At 41.6% G+C, this 6000-nt stretch overlaps 1 pseudogene; it reads left to right on the top strand.

Annotated features, from left to right (window-relative positions):
- LOC111961492 (anthrax toxin receptor 1-like) overlaps positions 1-6000 on the top strand; it is a 34756-nt pseudogene that overhangs the window by 7804 nt on the left and 20952 nt on the right.

The following is a 6000-nucleotide window of genomic DNA, read 5'->3' as shown; positions in this document are numbered from 1 at the left end:
TTTCGGGCCCAAAAGTTTACAGGTGAGATTGGTTTGCCGAATCATGGTTCACGAGTTGGAACGGTGGGTTTTTCTGGCATCAAACGCGCCAAATAAATGGACATTTGGCATATAAATTGACGGAATTAATCGAACAAAAAAGCCGACCAGTTGTGATGTTTATGGGACATATTGGAGTACCAACAACAGAAGCTCGTCAAAGGTAAGGCATGAATTATATTTTTATTTCTGCATTTTGTGTCACGCCTGCAGGGTTGAAATATGCTTATCTCTCTTTGTTTACAATGGTGCTAACTCAGATAATAGCACCGTTTGCTTTCGCCGAAAAGCCTATTTGAATTCTGACATGTTGGCTGGATTCACAACCAGTGTAGCTTTAATTTGGTATCTTTCATGTGTGATTTAATGAAAGTTTGATTTTTATAGTAATTTATTTGAATATGGCGCTCTGCATTTTCTCTGGCTTTTGGCCAAGTGAGACAGTAGCGTCCCGCCTAAACTCAGATTTTTGGATATAAATATGAACTTTACCGAACAAAACATACATGTATTGTGTAACATGAAGTCCTATGAGTGTCATCTGATGAAGATCATCAAAGGTTAGGGATTAATTTTATCTCTATTTCTGCTTTTTGTTACTCCTCTCTTTGGATGGAAAAATGGCTGTGTTTTTCTGTGGCTATGTACTGACCTAACATAATCGTTTGGTGTGCTTTCGCCATAAATCCTTTTTGAAATCAGACATGTTGGCTGGATTCACAACAAGTGTAGCTTTAATTTGGTGCTTTCATGTGTGATTTCATGAAAGTTGGATTTTTATAGTAATTTATTTTAATTTAGCGCTCTGCATTTTTACTGGCTTTTGGCCAAGTGGGACGTTAGCGTCCCACATATCCCAGAGAAGTTAAAGGAGACGTCAAGTAAGAATTGAACGTGTAAATATTCAATCATAGTTGTAAAATAGGTTTGTACATTTACAGATCTAATTTCAAGTTTATGTTTCATGTTTCACGCATGGCTTTTCTTACGTTCCTAACAATTTAGGTATGTATTTTCTTACAATCCTAAATGTACTTATGTTCAACCTTTTGGCAACTATCTCACTCCATAACCATGTCTCTTTGCAGCAGACCAGGCGCCAGAATGAATCAGTTGGACGGGCCTTTGATTTCCATATTTCCGTTTATGTGTGCAGGTGCTTGCACTTTCCAATTTGTTTTATATGGCTGTAATAGTAAAGCCCTTAGGCAGCTCGTGAGTCTCAAAATTGGCAGAAACTTACAATTGCATCCAACCATTTCTACCGATCCGCATGACAGTTTCATTTCAAATATAACATTTTCGTTTCTCTAAATCATTGTCTCGTGGTTAACAATCTAAAGTGAAATTATACAAATCTAAAAGTTAAAATTGAACTATGGCAAGAGCACTAACCTCTGCATATGGACACATTGATACACTGTGATCATTTGGCAGATAAAGAAATGAGAGCATAGAACTCAGAGAGAGCCTATAGGCCAATGCAGCAGTAGGCCAATAACTTCCATCGCCAACTAAGTAAAATACATAGGCCTAAAGCCGACAAATAAAAACAGTAGAAAATATCTTGATGAAAATGTTGGTTCTTTCAATCATATTCATCTCTCTTCTGCCTCCCTTTCTATCTGTCTCGAGTTGAGCTATTGCTAGTGTATCAAATCATCACCGGGTCGGCCTGAAGCAGTGGCTAGCAAACTTGCAACATTGTATCAACCAGCCTATCCCGGGCCCTCAGTTTCCTTCACCAGTGAGCTCAAGACAGAAAGCAGTTTTTTATTAAATTTACACGGGATATGTACAGTGCATTCGGAAAGTATTCAGGCCCTTTGACTTTTTCCACATTTTGTTAGGTAACAGCCTTATTATAAAATTGATTGATTGTTTTTTCTCCTCATCAATCTACAGTCGTGGCCAAAAGTTTGTGAAAATTAATATTTGTGTAATTCTCAAAAGTCTGCTGCCTCAATGTCTTTAGATATTTTTGGCAGAGTGTTACTATGAATACTGAAGTATAATTACAAGCATTTCATAAGTGTCAAAGGCTTTTATTGACAAGTACATGAAGTTGATGCAAAGAGTCAATATTTGCAGTGTTGACCCTTCTTTTTCGAGACCTCTGCAATCTGCCCTGGCATGCTGTCAATTAACTTCTCGGCCACATCCTGACTGATGGCAGCCCATTCTTGCATAATCAATGCTTGGAGTTTGTCAGAATTGTGGGGTTTTGCTTGTCCACCAGCCTCTTGAGGATTGACCACAAGTTCTCAATGGGATTAAGGTCTGGGAGTTCCTGGCCATTGACCCAAAATATCGATGTTGTTCCCCGACCCACTTAGTTGTCACTTTTGCCTTATGGCAAGGTGCTCCATCATGCTGGAAAGGCATGTTCGTCACCAAACTGTTCCTGGATGGTTGGGAGAAGTTGCTCTCGGAGGATGTGTTGGTACCATTCTTTATTCATGGCTGTGTTCTTAGGCAAAATTGTGAGTGAGCCCACTCCCTTGGCTGAGAAGCAACCCCACACATGAATGGTCTCAGGATGCTTTATTGTTGGCATGACACAGGAGTGATGTTAGCGCTCACCTTGTCTTCTCCAGACAAGCTTTTTTCCGGATGCCCCAAACAATCGGAAAGGGGATTCATCAGAGAAAATGACTTTACCTTAGTCCTCAGCAGTCCAATCCCTGTACCTTGTTGCAGAATATATGTCTGACCTGAATATTTTTCTGGAGAGAAAGATGGCTTCTGTTTGCTTGCCCTATTCGTGGACACCAGGCCTCTCCAAACAAGTCTTCGCCTCACTGTGGCGTGCAGATGCAGCTCACACCTGCCTGCTTTGCCATTCCGCTGAGCAAGCTCTGTACTGGTGGTGCCCCGATCCCGCAGCTGAATCAACTTTAGGAGACGGTCCTGGTGCTTGCTGGACTTTTTTGGGCGCCCTGAAGCCTTCTTCACAACAATTGAACTGCTCTCCTTGAAGTTCTTGATGATCTGATAAATGGTTGATTTAGGTACAATCTTACTGGCAGCAATATCCTTGCCTGTGAAGCCCTTTTTGTGCAAAGCAATGATGACGGCACGTGTTTCCTTGCAGGTAACCATGGTTGACATAGGAAGAATAATGATTCCAAGCACCACCCTCCTTTTGAAGCTTCCAGTCTGTTATTCAAACTCAATCAGCATGACAGAGTGATTTCCAGCCTTGCCCTCATCAACACTCACACCTGTGTTAACGAGAGAATCACTGACATGATGTCAGCTGGTCCTTTTGTCGCAGGGCTGAAATGCAGTGGAAATGTTTTTGGGGGATTCAGTTCATTTGCATGGCAAAGAGGGACTTTGCAATTCATTGCAATTCATCTGATCACTCTTCATAACATTCTGGAGTATATGCAAATTGCCATCATACAAACTGAGGCAGCAGACCTTGTGAAAATGTATATTTGTGTGATTCTTTTGGCCACGACTGTACACACAATACCCCATAATGACAAAGCAAAAGCAGGTTTTTAGAACATTTTGCAAATGTATACAAAAAATAAACTGAAATCACACATTTACATAAGTATGGCACACCTGTATTTAGGGAGTTTCTCCCATTATTTTCTGCAGATCCTCTCAAGCTCTGTCAGGTTGGATGGGGAGTGTTGCTGCACAGTTATTTTCAGGTCTCTCCAGAGATGTTAGATCGGGTGCAAGTCTGGGCTCTGGCTGGGTCACCGAAAGGACATTGAGACTTGTCCCAAAGCCACTCCTGCGTTGTCTTGGCTGTGTGCTTAGGGTCATTGTCCGAAGGTGAACCTTTGCTCCAGTATGAGGTCCTGAGTGCTTTGGAGCAGCTTTTCATCTAGGATCACTCTGTACTTTGCTCCCTTCATCTTTCAATTGATCCTGATTAGTCTCCCAGTCCCTGCCGCTGAGAAACATCCCCACATTATGATGCTGCCCCACCATGTTTCACCATAGAGAGGGTGCCAGGTTTCCTCCAGACCTGAAGTTTGGCATTCAGGCCAAAGAGTTCAATCTTGGTTTCTTCAGACTAGAGAATCTAGTTTATCATGGTCTGAGAGTCTTTAGGTGCCTTTTGGCAAACTCCAAGTGGGCTGGCATGTGACTTTTACTGATGAGTGGCTTCCGTCTGGCCACTCTACCATAAAGGCCTGACTGGTGGAGTGCTGCAGAGATGGTTGTCCTTCTGGAAGGTTCTCCCATCTCCACAGAGGAACTCTAGAGCTCTGTCAGAGTGACCATCAGGTTCTTGGTCACCTCCCTGATCAAGGCCATTCTCCCCAAATTGCACAGAAGCTTACAATAAGTGTATTTACTGTTGCTGTAATTAAGCATGATCCCGGAGAATGATCCAATACCACTATGTCATGGATTTTTTTAACCTAGTTAATTGTAGAGCATTTTTTTTAAATAAAAATGAAATAAATTCTTGAATAGTAATCTCCAGGTGTCCTATAAATTATTTGTAGAGATTACATTTTTCAGCCTCCTTGGAGGTTCCTTGGATTTGCCTTTTAATTGCTACGTCTGCCGATTTTATCGACTGTATGATTTTGGTGCCATGTCATCGACTGTACCGTCGTGCACCAGATTGCTATAACATATGATGTGGTTAGCTGATACCTAAAATACCTATCCAGGCTTTGTAAAATCTGGCATGCATCAAAAACGTCTGAGCAGGGGAACACAACCTTTATCAAATTAGGTAATGCCCTGTAGGTGGGGCACCAGTGAGCTGATTGGAAGACACACGGGAGCAGTGATTGGTTTGTGGACAGGTCAATCATGGTAGCTTTACAGCTCCACAATAACAGACATCTTCCAACCTTTCTTTCAGGTCAGGGAGTGTACAGCACCACTGGAATGAGATATATTACTTTGTTGATCATCTGGCTCATAAATTCATAAGGTATAGTATAGTGTTACCTAGATACACCACTACATGTCCCAGAGAGCTCAATTAATATACACTGGTCAAGTCCAGTAAGGATGTAAACAGACATGTTATTGAACAAAGTATTTGGACAACACAGCAACACACAAAGAGATTATGTCAGTCAACTGTGGAAATAACCCTCCATCCCCATCCCTCTCTCTCGCTAGTCCTCAGCTGCGGATGTCCTTCATTGTGTTTTCTACAGAGGGACGGATCCTGATGAAACTAACAGAAGACAGGCAAGACATAATCCCTCAAACCGTTGTGTTTATGCTTTAACTACTCACAATTAACATAGGCAGGATTTACACAATACACCACCTTTAGTGACCTGCTCATTTTCTTCATTGGACAATCTTTTTGTGGAAGGTACTGTGTGCCAATCTTTCTATTGTGGGGTACAGCCCACATGATACACTGACAGTACAAATGGCCTCTATTTATTGTGTGTGTGTGTGAGCAGGGAGCAGATTCGGGCAGGCCTGGAGGAGCTCCGTATGGTGCACCCTGGGGGAGACACTTTCATGCACAAAGGGTTCCAAAGGGTGAGTAGTGGATTGTAAGCCAGTAGCTGAAGGTAACTAGGCAACAGCTTGACTTCCTACTGCAAAAATTAGAACAAGATATTTTTCTGTTCCAATAACCATTCTTGTCTCTCTATATGGGTAAAAGCAGAAGACAAAATGCTGTCTCAATGAAGTATTCTTCTAAAAACCCTTCTATCTGCTCCTCCAGGCCAGTGAACAAATCTACTATGCTGGAGACAGTGAGTAAATTATTCTTGTTATTTGCACTTGGAATTTTTTTTGGGGTAGAACTCTCATTATGCTCCCAGTCATAAGCAGACACAGATGAAAAGCTACCAGTACAATTCAAACGTATTGATCCTTGTTGAACCCTTTACCAAGAAACTATGGTATCAGAAGTGTTAGAATTGAAGAGGTGTCAGATTGAATTATCCTATTATTTTCTTCCCCTTCAGTGACAGTACAGTCTGTCCTTTGAGAAGTCTTCTG

This window comes from Salvelinus sp. IW2-2015, linkage group LG4q.1:29 (genome assembly GCF_002910315.2).
Source record: "Salvelinus sp. IW2-2015 linkage group LG4q.1:29, ASM291031v2, whole genome shotgun sequence".
In the NCBI taxonomy this organism is placed as follows: Eukaryota; Metazoa; Chordata; class Actinopteri; order Salmoniformes; family Salmonidae; genus Salvelinus; species Salvelinus sp. IW2-2015.
Note: the sequence above shows the minus strand (reverse complement) of the source record. Positions and strands in the feature narration are given on the sequence as shown.